Source organism: Trichechus manatus, unplaced genomic scaffold, assembly GCF_000243295.1.
Source record: "Trichechus manatus latirostris isolate Lorelei unplaced genomic scaffold, TriManLat1.0 scaffold00150, whole genome shotgun sequence".
Taxonomy (NCBI): domain Eukaryota; kingdom Metazoa; phylum Chordata; class Mammalia; order Sirenia; family Trichechidae; genus Trichechus; species Trichechus manatus.
Window position 1 is genome coordinate 273333 of NW_004444086.1, and position 21009 is coordinate 294341.

At 34.9% G+C, this 21009-nt stretch overlaps 1 protein-coding gene across 5 annotated transcripts in view; it reads left to right on the plus strand.

Moving 5' to 3' along the window:
* Positions 1–21009, plus strand: part of LOC101352400 (N-deacetylase and N-sulfotransferase 4) — a 493510-nt gene that overhangs the window by 57695 nt on the left and 414806 nt on the right. Inside the window, exons 2-3 of one of the 5 annotated variants that reach the window (XM_023740186.1) lie at positions 3537–3692; positions 4878–4979. The exons of the other annotated variants lie outside the window; for them this stretch is intronic. The gene's annotated coding sequence lies outside the window, so the exon portion shown is untranslated. The remainder of the gene's footprint in view (positions 1–3536; positions 3693–4877; positions 4980–21009) is intronic. 5 annotated transcript variants of the gene reach the window in all.

The following is a 21009-nucleotide window of genomic DNA, read 5'->3' on the forward strand; positions in this document are numbered from 1 at the left end:
CATTTGATGTTCTAGGGTTTCAGGATTGTTGATTCTCTGTTTGGCTTAGTTTTTCGGATCTTTGTTGTGGAGGGACGGCGTGGTGCTTCTGCCTAGACCGCCATCTTGCCGGAGACCTGGGTCTTCCTGTTTTTTACTCCTTTTGAAGGTTTTAAGATTTGGCTACAGCTGTTTTCTGAGGCAAATTAATCACATGTTTTCATTTAAAAAGTAATTAAAAATAAAAAAAAAAGGAAAACCAAGTATTGCCAGAAGAAACCAGTAGCTTGGAGAGAGGCATGAAACAAAGCCCTCTGAAGGAATTGATGGATACAGAATTGATAAGGTCTCAAAGCCCTCAGAAGAAATTGATACAGTTGATATCCTGATGTGGACTTCTAGCCTGCTGCACTGTGAGAAAATACACTTCTGTTCTTTAAACTTAATCAGTGTATGGTATTTTGTCATGACAGACCAGCAAAACTAAGACAATATGCTAGTACATTTGAAAATCTAAGAAAGAAAAAAAATCTGGAAAAATATAACTCAAAAAAATCTATTAAAATATTAAAAACAAAACAAAATGTTTCAACAGAAGAATAGCCAGGGAAATATAAATGATAAAATAATTATTTTAAACTCTTGAAAGAGGTGATTTTTACAGTAGATATTTCTAATTTTTGTGATCACCTCAATGCTGTGCAAAATCTTCCAGAATATAAGAAATATTGTAAAAATCAGCAAATTTTAAAAGACTTAAAAACCTTGACGTCAAAATCTGAAAAGAAATATAAAAATTAAATGAGTCTTATTTCACCAACACATAGTAAAATACAAGTAAATCTGATTCGTGTTATTTAAATGATCAGTGTTTATTTTAAGTATCATTCCTATCATTCGAATTAATATGCTTTAATAAAATGTTTAGTAAACATTAGCCGCCAGTTTTCCTAGAAGAAAGAAATGGCTTAATAGAAACAAAACTCGTTCTTGCTTCTCTGTATCTTTTGTGTTCTGCATTTGCTGGCTGTATTTTCTAAGCTGAAGTTGCAGTGCCAAATTATATCAACTCCATCATTCAATTCATTAATTAAAAGCTTTTATTTTATTCCAAGCTCTTTCTTTTTCTGTCATTATTCCTTGAATAGGGCATTTATTTTAAGGATGTAATATCTTCTCATCTCTTCATAAGGCTATTAGTTTTAACTTTATTTTTTTTACTTCATTCATTGGCTCTGTTTCTCAACTTTATATTTTGTTAGTTTTGGTCACTCTCTTTCATACTGGTGGCTTTCCTCAAAAGTTTGGTAAACCTTAGCTGCCCAGTTACATTTAAAAGTGAGACACTTGATGCTGATTGGTAGCTGTCTGCAAAGGATTTGTTGATTGGACATTCTTTTACTGTGGTATGAACCACAATAAGCCAATCTTTCTTTAGTAAAACCAAAAAAAACAAACCTGTTGTGGTCCACTGGATTTGGACTTAGACTGACCCTATAGGGCAGAGTAGAACTGCCCCATAGGTCATCCAAGGAGTGGATGGTGGATTGGAACTACCAACCTTTTTGTTAACAACTGAGCTCTTTAACCTTTAAGTGCTGTTTAGTCGGCTCTGATTCATAGCGACCCTATGTACTACAGAGAGAAACAGTGCCGGGTCCTGTGCTATCCTCATAATTGTTGCTATGCTTGAGCCCATTGTTGCAGCCACTGTGTCAATCCATCTCCTTGAGGGCCTTCCTCTTTTTTGCTAACCCTCTACTCTACCAAGCATGATGTCCTTCTCCAGGGACTGATCCCTCCTGATAACATATCCAAAGTCTCACCATCCTTGCTTCTAAGGAGCATTCTGGTTGTACTTCTTCCTAGACAGATTTGTTTGTTCTTTTGGTAGTCCGTGGTATAGTCAATATTCTTTGCCAACACCACAATTCAAAGGCATCAATTCTTCAGTCTTCCTTATTCATTGTGCAGCTTTCACATGCATATGAGGCGATTGGAAACACTATGGCTTGGGTCAGGCGCACCTTAGTCCTCAAGATGACATCTTTGCTTGTCAACACTTTAAAGAGGTCTTTTGCAGCAGATTTGCCCAATGCAATGCGTCTTTTGATTTCTTGACTGATGCTTCCATGGGTGTTGATTGTGGATCCAAGTAAAATGAAATAATTGACAGCCTCAATCTTTTCTCCATATATCATGTTGTTGCTTATTGGTCCAGTTGTGAGGATTTTTGTTTTTTTTATGTTGAGGTGTAATCCATACTGAAGGCTGTGGTCTTTGATCTTCATCAGTAAGTGCTTGAAGTCCTCTTCACTTTCAGCAAGAAAGGTTGTGTCATCTGCATAACGCAGGTTGTTAATGAGTCTTCCTCCAATCCTGATGCCCCGTTCTTCTTCATATAGTCCAGCTTCTCGGATTACTTTAACCACTGCACCACCTAATTTCCTGTTGCTTGCAAGAATACATACATACCAGATTGACATGTTTATTCTGGGAGAGGACAGAGAAAGAGGGCTTGGATTCTACTTTTCACTCAATCCTCTTTACCACCCTAAACATGGCTCCTACTGTCTCTGCTTCTAGTTCCCAAGTACTGAGTTCTAAAAAACAAGAAACCTTTCATGCCAGGAGGGTATACGTGGTTGAAGTGACCTGGAAGTAGAGTTCAAATACAGACTTCTATCCAATCTCCTGTTTTCAGCTTTTATCCCTCCCTGCCTTCTTCATAACTCCAAGTTCCCAGGATCTCTGAAAACAATTGGTTGTTTGCATCAGCCATGCCCCCTGCAGGCTTTAGGTTGTAAATCAGCTAAGTGAGGAAACGCCTCTCTCTACAGCTGTCATTTCCTCTCCTGTTCTTTTGCTCTCTATGGGTTTAGAGCTTTAATTCCTATTTTAGTGAGTTTTCATGAGGTGAGGAGATAAATGTTAATGGCCAGTCCCCCTTGTCTAATCTGAAACTTGAATCAAATTAATAAATAAGAATGATGTAATACTTAAGGAAAATTATTGATTAAGCAATTTTTGAATAGATATGATCGATATAATGGATATAAAAAGATCAACATTATTTTTATGTATTCTGTCTCATTTAATCATGAATTTATCTAATGTGTATTTATCAATGACCATAGTTAGGCCAAACCACCTTTGTCTTGCTTGAGACTCTAGAATTTAATCTGTTCTAAATTAAAACCAAGTAGCACAATTTGGAAAAGAACTGTATCATGAGGTATGAAATGACTTTCATGCTTTCTTTGTTTTACTTTTATCATACTGTAGTTATAAGGTTTTTTTTTTTTACTATTATAGAGTACTTCCTCCTATAAGTGAAATAAAAATAAAATTGCGATTGATTAACTGTTCTGTTAGCTGTATTCTATTTAATTGAAATTTTAAACTTATACATTATGACTTACAATTTAATTTTAAAATAAATTTCAGCTATGTGTTCATGACAGAGAAACTTTCCTAAGTGTATGCTTTAAAAAATTTACTATTGTCTTTAAAGAAAAAAAAAAAGCTGATTTTTTTCTTTTTTTTTTTTGTTTTAGTCACTGAAACCATATTTTTGCTGAGAGCAAATAAGCTTAGACCTCAAAGGATTTACTTCGGAAGTTAAAAGGTCCACTTAGGAAGTGAAAACCCACAATGCTCTAATGGAATTCAAACATAGCAAAACCTATTCTCTCCCACACTATCATTAACTGGTATGAGGCTTTTCTGATGAAGTTTAAAAGGCTTCTTTAGTATATTCTTAAAAGTAAGCCAATGTAAGGACAAAGAGGCAATCTGAATTTTGAGAGGTTTATTTTCTCGTTTGATTTTTTGAAATAGTGCAGTATTATTTTTAGTAAGTTTATTGTTTTCTGTAAACTGGCCCTTGGAATAAAAACAAAATCATTGCATGTCTTAATATTAAAAGTCAATAAGGAGGGAACAAGGAAAGACAGTGTGTGAGTCTTTTTTCTATGACATGCCTGGAATTCACTGACAAATAGTTTTTTCTCACTGCTATATTCAGAAGTGTCTCCCAACCATGACAATTAGGTTTCTGAGATCCCTTGGTTGGAGTATTTTCAGTTGCAATGGTTAATAGTTTTTTTTTTTTTTTTGAAATTTGAATAAAGTAGACTAAGGTGCTTAAAATAAAATAAGAAAGCCACACAAAAATACAAAAAGACCAATGATGTGGTATATTTTCTTAAAATATCAACAATTGGTACGTGATACTTAATTTCTAATTATCATTTCTTATTCACTCTAAATTTCACCAGTTAATCTCCTTCAAGGAATTAATAAAATGCCAGAAATTTCATTTTATTTTTTAAATAATATGCGTATTAAAATCTTTCAAATTTCTGACTCAAAATTCTAGATGCCAGCTTTCTGGTCCCAAAGATACTAAGATATTTAAAATAGAAAAAAAAAGATACAATTTTGTTAATGAATTAATAACTGATAACATTCAAGCCCAATCTCAATAGAAAGGAATGAGTACCCTGAGCTATACCTGACATAGTATTTCCTCCACTTTCTTACATATCCAACTGCTTTCTTCCTAAGACTCAAGGATATGTTGAAGATTTGGTATCTACTCAGCTTCCTTTATTTCTCCAGGGATTTAACTCTCCTGTTTTACCTTCTGTTTTAGGAGCTCTGGGGTCATAGTGATTAAGCACTCTCTGTTAACCAGGAGGCCAGAGGTTCAAACCCACTAGCCACTTCACGAATGTAGCAGTTTGCTTCCGTAAAGATTAGAGCCCTGGGAGTCAGAATTGACTTGACAGCAATGGGTTTTTTCTGACCTTGTAAATTAGCTTCTTAGTTCATTAAAGATGTTCTAGATTATGCTGTAGTAATAATCTAACAAAGATTTATTTTTGCTCTCACAGATTCCACTGTGAGTCTACCCCATTCTGCTCTGCTTTGAATTTATGCCACCTGCACATCACCACATACTTTCACAATCACTGCAGCAAGGAAAGAAGAGACAGGTTGGAAAACGGAATGCTAACTTCCACCTAGGAGTAAAAAAGCTCACTCCTCCTCACATGTGATTGGCCAAAACAAATTCCATGATCAGTCTTTGAGTGCAACCTTCTCATGTGCTCAGAAACAGAGAAGGACCAGATTTTGGTGGACAGTGGTAACATCAACCAGTTTTCTTTTCTTTTTACCTACCCCTAGACATTTTTTTTTTTTTTAATTAATTCATGTGAGTTAAAATAAAAATTTCATGGTTGGCAAAAAAAAAAAAAAAAAAGCCAGAAAGAAGTACGCAGGATTTACTTCAGGGGGTTAAGGAAGGATTACTATAACTTTAATTTCAGCCATTCTTCTGCCTCTCACATATTTATAAGTTCTTCTGTGGCTCGATAGATCCTGGGCCCTGTCTGTGAATGAGAAACTCTAAAGAATAACTCTAACTTCTATCAAGAGGGAGTAAAATCGTATCAAAGTGTCTCCTTTGGTCCCATGATATCTACACTCCTGTATCTTACACTATGACTTCATTATATTTTTCATGTCAAAAAGATTATTCCAGAAATATTCCAGCATTTTTCTCTTTCATATATTCTTTCTGCAATATAATAAGACTTGGGAAAGAATGTGGTGCGATTTCAGTCCATAGTCTCAATGTCTGAATTATAATTATGCTTCATTTATATTGCATTTTAGAGGATTAAGAGTTCTGTAGACTGACCAACTTTTAGGTAACTGATCTCTTTACCCTTCTGCATCATGAAATGTTTGCTCTTCACGAGATCATTCCTATCAACCTATAAATATGCTGTACATCCCTACATTAAAAGTTATTTCCTCTTGTTCTTGTATCCCCTCAAGTTAGTGTCTAAATGCTGTGTTTTTCTTCGTAGCCAAATTTCAAGAGTTTATTTTTTTTTAATCTTCACTTCCACACCTATCATTTACTATTTTTATTCATATTTGTGATTTTTTTTCCATTTAGGAAAATATTTTTTTAAAAGAAAATGCAAAGAAGAAAATATTATATTGTCTTCATCCCAAACCAGTCACCATTAATAGTTGATTGTTACTCACACGATTTCACATTATCATTTGTTGAAGAGTTAGTTGTTTCCACATCTCCCTGCCACTCTTACTCTATCTCAAATCAGGTGTCCACATATGCATAGGCTTATTTCTAGACTAGGGTTAATTTCTTTCTTCGGTCGCCTTTGGCTATTTGTCCAAGACCACCAGTTGCCATACTCTTGATTCCAACTCATGGTGACCCCGCATGTGTCAGAGTAGAACTGTGCTCTATAGAGTTTTCAATGACTGATTTTTCAGAAGTAGATTGTCAGGCCTTTTTTTCAAGGCCCCACTGGGTGGATTCCAGCCTCCAACCTTTCCGTTAGCTGCTGAGTGTGTTGACGCATTGACCTTTGGCACTACCCAAGAACTCCATTTGTCTCTTACCATGTTAAATTCTCCGTGTTAATTACTTTAGCTTTATAGCTGCTTTTAATGTCTGGAAAAGTCAGTCTTTCTGCATTGTTCTTTTTTTATGAATGTGGTTACCTATTCTTGGCCCTTTGCTCTTTGGTAAAAAAATTTCCAAGTCAGATTGCTAGTTGCCACAAAATATAGTTAAATAAAACAAACCATATGTGTAACATTAGTGGAAATGTAGTCAAACTGTACCTATTTGGTAATCACTTACGTTATAACAATGCTGAATTCCCAAATCCATGAAATTGGATATTTCTCCCCTTTGTCAGATTTTCTTTAATGTCTCACAGTAAAATTTGCTCTCTACAGATTTTGCACACTTAAAAAAAAATTGCATTTTGGGTTGCTATTGTAAATGGTCACTTTTTATTTTATTTTATTAAGACATTTACTGCTTGTTTCCTGATAGATTTAGAAATGCAGTCGTTTTTTGTAATTTAAACCTTGCTGAAATCTCCATTATATCTATTAATTTATCAGAGCCCTGGTGGCACAGTGGTTAAGAGATTGGCTACAAACCAAAATGTTGAGTTTTAGGGGGATTTTGGTGTAAAGAATCATAATTTACATAAATAATAAAAGGTCAGTTCCATTTCTTACATCTACTTTCATCTTTTTTATTTTTTCCTCTCTCTCTCTCTCCTTTATCTGCACTGGTTAGGACCTCATTGTCATGTTTAATTAGGAGTAGTGATAGCAGGCATCCTTGAATTATTCCTGATGTTAAAAGCAATGTTTCTATTTTTTCCTCAATCAGGTGTGATGTTTGTTAATTATTTTCGTACTCATTTTTTTAAACTGAAAAAGGCTTTCTGTTCCTCTTTTGCTAAAAAGCTCTTTATAAAGAATGAATGTTGAATTTGATTGAACATTTTCCTTCATTTATTAAGGTAATAATATGATCCTTACCCTTTCTTTTGTAATATGGTAAAATATATTAATCACCTGGAGAACTTAGAATTACGTTCTCTTCTTGGTTTTTCGCCACAAGTAAAAGCCAGCTAGAGGTTATGAATGCACAGGGGGAATTTGTGCCTCCTTTCATTGCCAGGGTCAAGATTTTTAAGTTTTCCAATCTGTCCCTCTCTGTGCAGTGGGGTTGATTTTTCATTAAGCTGTTAGTCTTCTGCTTTGTGAGGGGTCGGTCCCCAATTTGATTCTGTGTCTTGGGCAGGCCCTAAGCGTTATCTTCTGTCCTTTATGTTTTATGTAGTCATTAAAGCAGAACCTCAAAGTCCCTAGATTTGGCAGAACCCTCCAGCTGAAAACTAGCACTGGCACTCACTTATCTCCCCCAGTTTTCTGGTTTAAATTCATTTTTAATTTCAGTGTAGTTTTTACTTTTGTGCAGCTTAGCAATGCACTAAAATTGTTTTTAACTCTTTTATCCTATATCTGAATTGTTTGAATCTCAGTATCCTCGAGTCTCTAATCTGCTGTAATGCCAGATGTGGAACATGATTGACTCTGAAACCCATTCACATCTGACTCTTACCACAAAGACACTCTGAAACCATTCTTGTCAAAGATCTTAACCGAATACAATGAATATTTATGTCTTTGTTTTAATTCCCTTTTCACCATAATTCTTGGTTTGACTACCGTATTTTCATGCAAATAATGCATGCTTTCTACTTTAGCTTGCTAACTGTGCCCTCTTCTGCAAAGTATTTTCATAAGGGCTGCTAAGCCAATTTCTTTTTACACAGTGTTGAAAAAAAAATTGACATAGCTCGCTTACAGAAATAGCTCTCGGGGGGAGGGTACAGTTGGCAAACAAATGTAGAAGGTGTGTGCTATTTGCGTAAAAATATGGTACTTGCTGCTTCTTGGAGAACTTGCATCACTTACATTTTATAACAAAACACTCATGTTTTTCTTGTACTTATTTTCACTGTTCCTTCTTAGGCTCATTTTCAGGCACTAAATTCTAAAAAGGTTGAACCTCAAGTCTAGATCCTAGGAATCTTCTCTACAGATTTCTCTAACTGGATTCACATATCCTCGAGGCTTTATATAATAACTATATCCTGACAACTAACAAATGTATATCTCCTGATCACCTTTCTTCTAGGTCTCATCTGACTTATGCAACTATAAAAATGACCTATCCATATATAAGGTTTTCAATTACTTGTCTTGATTTAAATTGAACTCTCCTTTCTCTGAATGTCATTTGCCATTAAGTTCTCCCTCAGCAATGAAAGGAATATTCACTCAAGTAAGCATTTGATAAACAGAAGATATTAAGATATTAATGTTAATGTAGTACCATGTGTTGTGTTTATTTATTTTTTTATTTTTTCTTTACCGTTAGTGCTTTTGGTGACCCAGTTTTAAAAATTCTATCTATCCCAAGGTCATGAAGACACTGTATGTTTTCTTCTGTAATATTTATTTTTCTGACTTTCATGTTTACATCTATTATCCATCTGGAATCTGTTTCTTAACATCTTTTGGAGTAGAAGGCAAGATTGATTTTTTTCTCACATGTATATTCAGTTGACCCATGACTATTTATTGAAAAGACTTCCCATTCTCCCCAATCACATTACAGCATAAACTTTGTCATAAATCAGGTCACTACACATGTAGGATGTGAGGATGGTGCAGAATCAGGCAGTGTTTTGCTCTGTTGTACGTAGGGTTGCTATAAGTCTGAACTGACTCAATGGCACCTAACAACAAAACGTGTATAGGTCTGTTTCTATTATTTTTCTACTCTTTTCAATTGGTCAATATCACAATGTTTTCATTAGTGTAGTTATGTATGTCTTGACTGTGATAGTATACGTCCTCCAGCTTTATTATTTTCTTCAAGATTGTCTTTGCTATTTTCTTGTTGGGAAAACAGTATAACGAACTCCCCATGTACTCCTTACTCAGCATTAACAATCATTAACTTAAGGTCAATCTTGTTGCATCTGTATCTTCACCTACTCCCTCACATCCTGTAGTACTCTGATGCAAGTTCCAGGTATGATAGTTACAAACTTTTTTAGTATGTATCTCTAAAAGATAAAGACTCTTAAAAACATAACCATATGCCATTATCACTCCTAAAAGTATTAATTATAATTCCTTAATATTATGAAACTTTCAAAGATATGATTTTTTTTAATTTAAAAAATAATTCCTTCTTCCATTAGAGTACTAGAATGTCAAAGCAAGAGGGATCCTATACAACACACTTAACTTTTCTAAAGATCAGTTCCACTGTGGTTGAAATAGATTTTTTTTTTTTAATATCTGTCCTATCTCTTTCAAAGAATGATTATGAAATAGAAGAGACAAAATATGTGAAAACACTGACAAAAATAAAATGCTATGTTGTTATATGCACACAAAGATATACATATAACAACAATTATTTCCGCTAACACTTTAATTTTATATAAACCAAGTGAAGTCCAAGTGAGTTCACCTTCTGAAGACTTGGGTAAAGAACCCAAGTTCTCCAAATTGCCTCTCTCCTATTTCCTGAAGCTACTCCCCCCACTGTGGCTTAGAGGCATTTCCGTTGATAATGGGGGATGCCTCGTTTGAAATTTCTTGCAGACATCTCATGAGAGCATCTGTCTCTGCTACTTCTTTACCTCCTTTCTGATCATTTCCACGACCAAGCTCACCATGTTTTCCCTCAAATCATCTTCCATTCAGGCGTCTCTGTTTCTTCAGTGATACCAACATTTCTTCAGTTTACCAAGATACAAATCCCTGATCATGTTAGTGAGGTGCTCCTTTCTTTGTCATCTATCCTATTTGGATTTTGCAGCATTTCTTGAGTCTGTGGGTTGATGTCTTTTGTTAGTCTTTGAGAATTCTTGGCCATCAACAAATATTGCTCTGCTCTACCCTATTTTCTTCTCCTTTTGGAACTCATATTGCAAGTATGTTAGACCGGTTCACTTTCTCTTTATGTGTCTTGTCATCAATTAAATTGCATCCCTCCCAATACATGTTGAAATCCTAACCTCTATACCTGTAGATGTAATCCTGTTCTGAAATAAGGTTTTCTTTGATGTATTAATTATATATACCCTAGTAGGGTAGGTTTTAAATCTGATCACTTCTGAGTTATAAAAAGAGCAGATTAGATACAGACACAGACACAGACACAGACACAGACACACACACACACACACACACACACACACTACTCAAAGGGGGGAAGACAGATGTCATGTGAGGACCTCCAAAGAATCAAGGAATGCTCAGAGTTATCAATAAGGAAAGAATTGACAGAGCTGAGACCTGATTTGGACTTTTATCTCCAGAACTGTTAGAAAATACGTTTTATTTTTTTCTTTAAAAGTTATTCAGTTGTGGTATTTGCATTGCAGTAGCACTAGGAAGCTAAGTTATGTCTCTTATTTCCTTTTATCTATTTTCTGTGCTTCTACCATAGATGCATTAGTCAGGATATTTTCTATTCATCTTCACTCCTGGTTCATTAAACTTCTCTTTTGATGTGTCCAGTTTGTTGTTAAACCCAACTATTTTTTTGTTTGTTTGTTTGAGTTACTCAATTTTTAAGTTGTAAAAATAATATCGATTCTGTTGTTTTTATACAGTCTAGTTTTCTGGTGAAATTCTGCATTATATGAAACATTTTCTTAAATTCAAATCACACTTACTTTAAAATATATCCCTCGTAAAAAAAACAAAACTTGTTTCTGTCGAGTAGATTCCAGCTTCTATTGACCCTATAAATAGAACTGCCCATAGGTTTTCCAAGGAGCAGCTGACGGATTTGAACTGCCGACCTTTTGGTTAGCAGCCAAGCTCTTAACCACTAGGATTTCTCCAAGTCACTTTTTCTTGTCAAATTTTTCCCCTAATACTTTTTCTTGGTATCCTGGATATTTTTTGATAGATCATGGGACATTCTGCACTAATACTTGTGGAGATTTTGAATAATTTTATCTTTCTCTAGAGAGTAGCCTTTCATCCTTTTGTTAACATGCTAGAGTGGGGACAAATTATTTGAATTCACTTGGACTGAGCTAACTCATGGGTTGTTTACCAAGGGCCCTTCTTCTTGGTATGTTCTCTCTCTCTCTTTTTTTAAATATTTACAATACTTCAAGATTGTCCAAAAATATTTAATGCTTTTGAATAACTTTCTGATTAATAACTTTGCCTCCTTCCCTGCACAGTTTAAGAATTCAGTAAATGCCTGAAGGGAAAATCGTAACGTTTTGTCCAACTTCTCTACGCTTTGCTTTTTCTGAGATTTTGGCCTCTCAACTTCTGGCTGCCATTGCAGCTCTGAACTCTATTTTTTCTCCTGAAACTTAGGAAATTACTGAAAACACTGCTGGCTTTCTGACCTCTTAGTAACTGTTCTGTGCCTGACCTCACAGACGTTTTCCCTTCTCACAGAATCAGCAAATCACCAAGAAAAGAGCTCTTGCAGAAAGTCTGCTTGTCTCTCCTTGGTTCCTCAAAATCTTCCCCGACAACTCTAGAAATGATGTTTCTTTAGCATTTTATCTTTATGCCCTAATATTACATACAGAAGCCTTATTTTTCTATAATCTACTCCCTTGTATTCAGAAGCAGAAATATCCTCTAAGTCATTTTTAAACTATTTGGTCTAATCCCTTGTGGACTGGGGGATGGGGTAGAGATAGAGAGAAGTAGAAAAATTTGACTGTTAAATAGGAATGAGGATGCTAGGTGTTCTACCGTTAATAAAGTGAATAAAATTTCAAAAAATGGTTATTTACAGTATTTTTATGCTTCTTGCTTCTTGGCTATGTTCTAGATAGCTGAGGTTTGCAGATAAGATAAGTACACATTAAGTCAAATTTTAAAATTAGTGAATAGGAACTATAAAAATATAATCCTGCTTATACTCAAGTGCATGTTCTCCAGTTTTCTTTCTTTGTTTTCATTTGATTATATTAATGATATTTTTCCAACCCATAGCAAAGCTATTTAAAATAAGTACATAACCTTCACTACTATTAAAATGGAGTATACTTCCAACAACTGCTTCCCTTTAAGTTTCTGTTTCCTCTCTCTTCCTCAAATGCTGTCCTGGTGCTAGCCTCATCTTGTAATAATCTTAAAGCCCCAGAATGAGGCATACATATCTAGGTCATTTCTTCTGACTACTTGCTTCTTAACTCCATTGCCCCACATATTGAACTTCTTTTAATGATTCTCTTTTCACTGGATTGGAGGATCAGTTTTTTACAGGACCTTCATAGCATGAACCTCATGGGACTGTGTTTGCAGCATAGCAAAGGAGTTTACAATACAGTAAACTTGCAATTGCTTGAGGTATAGTTTCCTTCAAGTACATTTCACGCAATTCTTTAGCTACTCTCCCAAGTTAATTTACATTTTTTTATTCCTTTTATAATATGAAAGTCAATTAGCTAATCCTAATATGTATGATAACCTTTACTATCTCTTTTCTCAATCATCTTGGATAGGTCCTCCAACATCTAATATGACTCCTATTTTAATATCCAGAGTGATACATCTTTTGTTTCTTTGTAGTTAAACCTATTACTTGCTTTCCATTTTTCAGGCATGTAAGTCAAAGCTATTAACCAAAACAAAAACAAATGGCAGATAGATAGATTATAGTGGTGTAAAGCACACTTTATAAACTCAATAAGAGCAAGTTAGAACAAATATTGTTTAATAGTATAGAATAGCACTAAAAATTTCATATTACTCTATAATGAATGGGTCTATTTTAGTACAGGTAAAACTATAAGATGTATTTCAGAAACAAACAGCACTATAAGAAACCAGCAAGGCAGCATAAATAGCACATCTTTGTGAAATACTTGGCATATCCGTCAGCAGATCCTTAACAAATTTCCAAATATTATTTCACTCTCCCTTAGGTAGAACTGGAGTTCCTAAGTAGTGCGAATAGTTAACACACTTGGCTGCTAACTAAAAGGTTAGAGATTCGAGTCTACCCAGAGGTGCCTCAAGGGAAGACCTAACGATATACTTCTGAAAAATCAGCCATGGAAAACCCGATGGAGCACAGGTCTACTCTGGCACACATGAGGTCACCATAAGTCAGAGTTGACTCGATAGAAACTGTTTCTGGGGTTTTTTTGTTAGGTATAAATAAATGCTTTCTCAGTTTATATTCATAGCATTTAAATATTCTATCATGACACCAACCTGGAAGATTTTTGAATTCAGGAGTCACACCTGGCTTGCTGTCCTCTATACCTTTAGTGCTCTCAGTGTTTGACACTCAGTAGGTGTTCCTTAAGCATTTGCTGAATAAACAATCAATATACACTATTTCTTCACTAAATTATGAATTCCCAAGGCCTAGAAAATTGTGCAATGACAGTAAATGCTTAATTCATATTTGTGACTTCCATTATTTTAAGTAACAAACACCTATTTAGTATTTATTGTTTGCTGTGAACTATACTGGGATGAATGAGAATTGCTATGAAAATTGAAAGCTTATCCCTCAGTACTCTCCGATTTACCTTTTTTCCTTCTTCCTAATCTCATCATTTAACATTTTTCTATTGAGAAAAATAATTATTGAGGACAGTCATTTAAGAAACCTATGAGACAGTATAAATACCACTTCAAAATCATTTATGTTTAAAGCTTTTATTCATCTCTAATGCTAGAGATAATCCTTGATTTTTTTTCAGATTAATCTGCCATTAATAAAAGATAATTTCTGAGACCATAAGTATTTAGAGGGTGACTAGGGGTAAGATTGAGAAATAAAGGTACAAATCTGCTTTATATGGTTTCTCCCTCCTAGGGAATCTCCTCTTTATAGAAAAAGTTACAAACGTATAAAAGAAGATATTTTTCAGTAACTCAGGAATATGTGTTTGTCTGTGATTTTGTGTGAGGGTGGAATGAGGGAAGTAATTAAAGAGGCAAAGAAATGTTATTTTAATTCAAACAGAATTTTTGAGATAAAAAATTCAAATGCAATACTTTTCTAACTATGTAAAGTCAAACAGTCCATTTCTTGCTCACCACCCTTTCTCACATTCATTGAACAAATGTTTATTGAAAACTAACCAAGTACTGAGTATTTCACTATAGACTGTGGATAAAATAAAGAACTAATACAATCCATGTATGATACAGTCTGAGAAAACTCAGAGCTTATTAAGGAGTCAAGAAAATTAAAAATAACTGTAGTACAAATTGAGAGCTCTTAGATAGTTTCAGGTTCTTGTAATAGCTTACCCAGGAAAAGGAGGTTCATTTCCCTGGTGATGACAGGGGAGAGAAAAATTAACATTTGAAGGATTCTAAAGGATAAGTGGGGCCCTGGTGACGCCGTGGTTAAGAGCGCAGGCTGCTAACCAAAAGATCTGCAATTCAAATTCACTAGCCACTTCTTGGATACCCTATGCAGTTCTGCTCTGTCCTATAGGGTCGCTATGAGTCAGAATTGACTCAGTGGCAATGGGTTTGGTTTTTTGGTTTAAAGGATAAGTAGGAATCCACCAGTCAGAAAAGGGAAAAACATTTCTGGCAGAAGGAACAATATAAACAAAAGGAAAACGTAGAAAGGCATGAGTTTCTCTGCAGAATGCATGCTATCACATGTGACTAGAGCATAAAAAGGCAAGGGAAGAGATATAGAGAATTTGCAAGAACTGAGCTAAGAAACTTTGCTGAGAAAGATTGGGGAAGAGTCTTAGATACTGTACACAGTAGGCAACCAACACATTGTTTTTATGTTTTTAGCATGAGAGTGCTCTTCTTATTATTAAAAGAACAAATAATTCTTAACTAGAGACAAAGTGAAGATATTGAAGTACATCCTTTAAGCTTATATACTCAAAATATATAAAATTTGCTATTTTTTATTTAAAATAAAAAATTAGATGATACTGTAGATTCTCTTTAATTGCATATAATATGTTCATGTCAAACATATACTTTTACCCCATTTTAAAATCAAAATATGATTTTATTCTGCTGATAATCAAAGCTATTCCCTTCAGCAGAGGAGTGCTATGAACAGGTTTACATTAGAAAACAACTGCCAGTTTTGTAGAGAAATTAAATGAGTACAAACTGGGGACTAGAAATGGGGCAGGATGAGACAGATGTTTCACAAGCAAACCTGATAAAATTAGGCACACAGGAGCTGCTAGGGATAGGGGAGAGTGAAGAGTAAAAGCAAGTGAAGTTTTTAACAATGTGGGAGCCACGTAAATCATAGGAATGAGCTTAACTCGGATAAGAACCACACATGGGAACAAACCAGAAGGCACCATGTGCCTCTACAATCTGAGAGCAAAAGTACCCCTGAAAATTTTATCCCAAAACATGTAAGGGACGAAAAATACATTTTTCATAATCACATACTGATTTATTGACTTTTTTTAATTACAGTAAAATCAACAATACTAATGTTATATTTCATGAATTAGTTGATATTTATTGAACTTCTATTTTTCCATTTAGCATGCCATTACAGTGCCACACTGATTAGAACAAACGTAGCCAACAGTACAAGAGGACTTGGAGGCTTTGTTATTCAGGGGCATGATGACTCCCTTATTTTGTCAAATTCAACAGATCCTCTTGACTATTCCTTGACATGTGTGATTAATTGCCAGGAGTCACCTTATTCTGAGCATCTTTCTCACCCGTGTGCTCAGGCTATGCTCTCCAGCTGCCACACTGCATCCCTCAGAAGAACTGAAATATGCCTTTATATTTAAATTTACTCCTGTGATCAGGCTGAACCTGTCACGTACCTGCCATCCTCACCTAATAATAGGCAAGCCTGAGTGAGTACCAGGGCTCCTAGTGTATATTCAATACACTATCCATTGTATGAAACATACTGATGTGTCTTATGAAGCTTATACTTTTGCATGCATTGATTCTCTCTTATGCCCACTCTCCTTGCCTTCTGACAGTTTTCATTAAACCCTGTGTTTGGGTAGTTAATGTTTGCTGTGCCTTCTTTACTTACATATTGTCTTCAAATAGAAAACCACCAAATTTAAAAACAAACACAAACCTTCAAAATTTCTTGTACCTAAAAGGTACATAAACCAAAAACTATTCAGACAGACAATACACAAGTATTCAGGGTGAAATTAATAGTTACTCATTTTAAAAAGTATCTCAGAGCATCCTATTTTTTGGATTTTGAAAAACACTCATTTTAAATTAGTTCAGTCTATGCTAGGACAATTAGCTGTATGCAAAAATGGTTCTTAAAATATTTCCATTAATGACAGTCCCAATGAATGTTAATATAGTATATTAATACAGTGCTTTGTATGTGACACAGACACTATCATTTAATTAAAAAAACATCATTCTCATTTTCCAAAATGGTCATTAAGTTTCCAGATAAGAAATTGGTGTCCCTTCAATTTTACACGTAGAAGTGACATTTGATATTATCAAGTCTGTTCATTTATTTTATAATATGGAGCCCAAGACAAGGACTAAATATGGAAAAGACACTGCAGCTTCCATGTTTTTTTTTTTTTTTTCATTTATTTCCTTTTGGTAACATTTTGAAAGTAAATTTCACACATTCACTCCCTTGTATCCGTTTTTCTGCCACTGACCCAGGAGCAGGCCATGGAGTCCGTGATGAATATAAACAATGATCTGTCCTTTTCCAAAAGAACACCCTTGAATCTCCTTTGAGAGAACTTGCTCTGAATTCTGTTAAGAGTTCTGCCCTGTAGCTCTGGTTCCTTTACTGGAGCGGCATGGGGGATGGGTAAATGAAGGCTTTTCTCCCCTGCATTTCACATCAGTGCCTGTTCAGGAAGGAAGGAACGTGATTACTCTCTGGAAGGGAGACAAAAAGTGTTAAATTAACTGCATTAAACACCTTGAGTAGACACAAATGTCATGTTTAAGAATCTGTTTCAATCCAGAAATCTTTTTCACTGAACAGCTTCCTAGCTCAGATCTTGTTATTTTTGACATTAATAAGAATAAAATAGTCACTGGCAAATGAGTTTATTCAGATGCCTTTCTTAAATTTCAGATACACTTTCATTTATTCATTTATTTATTCATTCAATCACTAATAACTTTTTTTTCCTACAAATATTGATTTTTAAGTGTGAATACTACTCTCCTTGCCATTGGACAGTGTGAATAACAGTTTTGGGAGTTGGTAGGTGTTGGTAGATATTGACACAAAACATATATTGATAATTCCATTTACACTTCAGTCACCTCCATCTTACAGCTTATTGACATTTCAAATAATTCTGGATATTCCTAAAATCCTTCCTAGAAAGATGCCTCCACTTAAGTAAAATTGATTCTATAAAATCAATTTTTTTTCCTATATAATGTTAAGAAATTTAATATTAGATGTTTGACCCTTTAGATTTTCCATTCAAACAGCAATTGAAAGATATTTTTGTTAATGCTTTATAATTTAGGGTTTATTTATGGAACTATTTCATTGAATGAGTGGAATTATTAAGGTAAAATCAGAAAAGAAATTTATTTTCCTCCCTTCCTCTACTCATTGTAACCTTCCTTGTGAGAACAGAATTTTCCTGCCCCTAGATGAACTTTTTGATAGGGTCACTATGGTCAGAATCAACTCGATGATAACGGGTTTTAAACATCTTTTGGTTGTTCTCAGGTAGTGTATGCGTGTTTGTGTGTGTATGTGTATGTACCAAATCATCCGTTTCTTTCAAAACAGAAGAAGAATCTCATTTTGGTAATTAACAAGATCTGTCCAGTATAATAATTAAAAAACTAAGAATTCCATTCAAAATTAAATCTTGTCCCTTCCAACAAAACAAACCTTCAGAGGAAGGCTGCAGAGGTAAAAGACCTTACAAACAATTTCTTTTCTATTTCCCTGCCAAGATGATTACTCTCCTCCAGCTCCATATAGAGGCTGCTTTAGGCTGCTCCAGGGTTTAAGGGAATAGGGGCTAGCGTGCAAAGAGGAAAAGGGCAGGAAATCTATTACTTGACAGGTACTGATATTATTTGGCATTGAATTCCTCAATTCTTTGCAGATATTTAAAGCTAACGCTTTCTCAAAGCATATTTTTCTGAAACTCTTCTCATGATGCAAGTAATGCATTTTGGTCTGCCTAGTTATTTGTAATTCCCCAATTAGACCCTGAACATATTGTGTTCAATTGGAATCCCATCATCAGTCCTCTGCCTCACCCTTTTAGACAAACTAAAAACAAACAAACAAAAAAAACCACCCAAACCCATTGCTGTGGAGTCAAATTCCGACTCATAGAGACCCTATATGACAAAGTAGAACTGCCCCATAGGGTTTCCAAGACTGTAAAACTTTACAGAAGCAGACGGTCACATCTTTCTCCTGTGAAGCAACTGGTGTATTCGAACTACTGATCTTTCAGTTAGCAGCTGAGCGCTTAATTACTGTGCCACCAGAGCTCATTCTTTTTGACACAGTCCTTTTGATTTGGCTCAGGCTGTGCTCACCTATTGTGAGATAAACACACATGCATTCTTCGTTCTAATAAACTCTGGAATACTGGTTATTCCCTTTGCATTTTGTAATTAGAACAACTAACCCGCCACACTCTTTCTTCAAATGTTGGTCTTACACCAATTTCTACGCCCCAATCCTCTGGGAATTCCAACAAGTCAAGCTCTTCTTAAAGTTCTTTTTTCTTGAATTAAAGTGAAAAGAAATCCTCGCTCTAATTTCAAACAAAGCTTTTAGTAGCTTTAACTTATTATATAAGCAATAAAGAATGTCCATGTAAGGGTCACAACCTAGTTCTAGGCCATCTAAAGGCCCCTACCTCATTCTAGAATACAGTAGTAGTTAGCACTTAATGAGAAGAAGTTCCTCACCTGAATTTAAGGAAGTCCAATTTCAATGGCTTTATTACCTTTATAACAAAACTATTGGATCAGTGAGCTTTCATGATGACATTTTACAGGCTGAAAATGTTAGTATGTTCATTAAAAACTAAATTTTAATGCTATTCACTGAAGTACAATTTCTGAAAAAGGTGAATTCTTACAAATAGTATATCTGTAATGGTTGGTCATTGACAGGGATCTGTATTACAATTTGAATCCTATTCTATATTTGCTTGCTGAAAATGGCAAAATCCTAAAAATCCAGAAACAAGTTCACAGTGATCAACTTCTAAGGTATAAGTAGATTTATATACAAATGTAAACTAAGTTAATAACATTAAAAGAAAAAAAAAGGGGGTTTTAAATTGTCTGGATTTGGGCTCTGTAGGACTCTTTAGGGGCTGTCCAGTGTTGAACTGATGCAAATACTGAAAGAGTAGCACATATAAATATTAAAAGCATTCAGGGAATCATAAATTATGACAAGTTATGTATAAATCAAAATACGCAAAGCACAAAAATACTCCAGGAGCATATTATAAGTCATTAGTAAATTTTCATAAGTAAAACAGTTTTTTTCACCCGTATAGCTTTCCTAAGGAGCCTTGGTGGTGCAGCTGTGCAGTACTCGGCTGCTAACCAAAATATTAGTCGTTCAAACCCACCAGCTGCCCTGTGAGAGAAAGATGTGGCAATCTGTTTCTGTGAAGATTACAGCCATGGAAACCCCATAGGGCAGTTCTACTCTGTCCTACAGTGTCACTGTGAGTTGGTATCAACTTGAGGGCAACGGATTTGGGTTTGATTGTGTTATAGCTTTCCTTATTTCTCTATCCAGGCTGCTGTCCTATCCCCAAGACACATAGGTCTGTACTTAAGAACACCCTATCTGAACGGATCTTGAGAATGCAAATCAAACAATGTGATTGAACTTTGTGGCAAGAAGCTCCCATATCCCATGAACTTTCAGTAATCTTCCTGGTCACCATCATCCACTGTCCCATTTTATTTGATTTTTTTTTTTCCAAGTAGAACTGTGGGTCCCACAACATCATTTCTCCCCACTTCAATATCTAACTCCTGCTTTTCTCATACATATTCAATAAACGTTTGCTGTTGTTTGTTGTCCTTTAATCAAAATGAAGAATACATCTCAATAAACCTAAAAGATTGTGAGATTAAGGGGATTGGGGAGAAAATGACAAAAATGCCAACAGAATGCTTGTCTTTTGTAAACTGTTGTTAAGAAGGTGTTCTCCACCTTCAAACGTAAGGCACTTGTCAAATTGTGCTTAAAATTATTTTATTTATTTACCAAACAACTATTAAGTCCTTAACATATTCCATAACTTGTATGTGTTATGTATATATGTATACTTGTGTATATACTATTACAAACAGTAAATCTGTAATCGTTGGTCATTGACATGTGTTAGGTATATTTGTGTGTGTGTATGTATTTGTTACGTATATTTGTGTGCATGTGTGTGCACACATGCGAGTATATGTGTTGAACTATAGAGAGGAATGAAGAGATGGAGAAAAGTCCTTGAAGCAAACAGAGTCAAGATGAGACGACACATATATAAATAATGAAAATACAACATAACAATATAAATAACATGTTTGAGGAGCACAATAGAAACTCAAATGGACAAAATCAGCATGGACCCATTGGAATGTGCCAGCGTCCATTGAATATTCTGT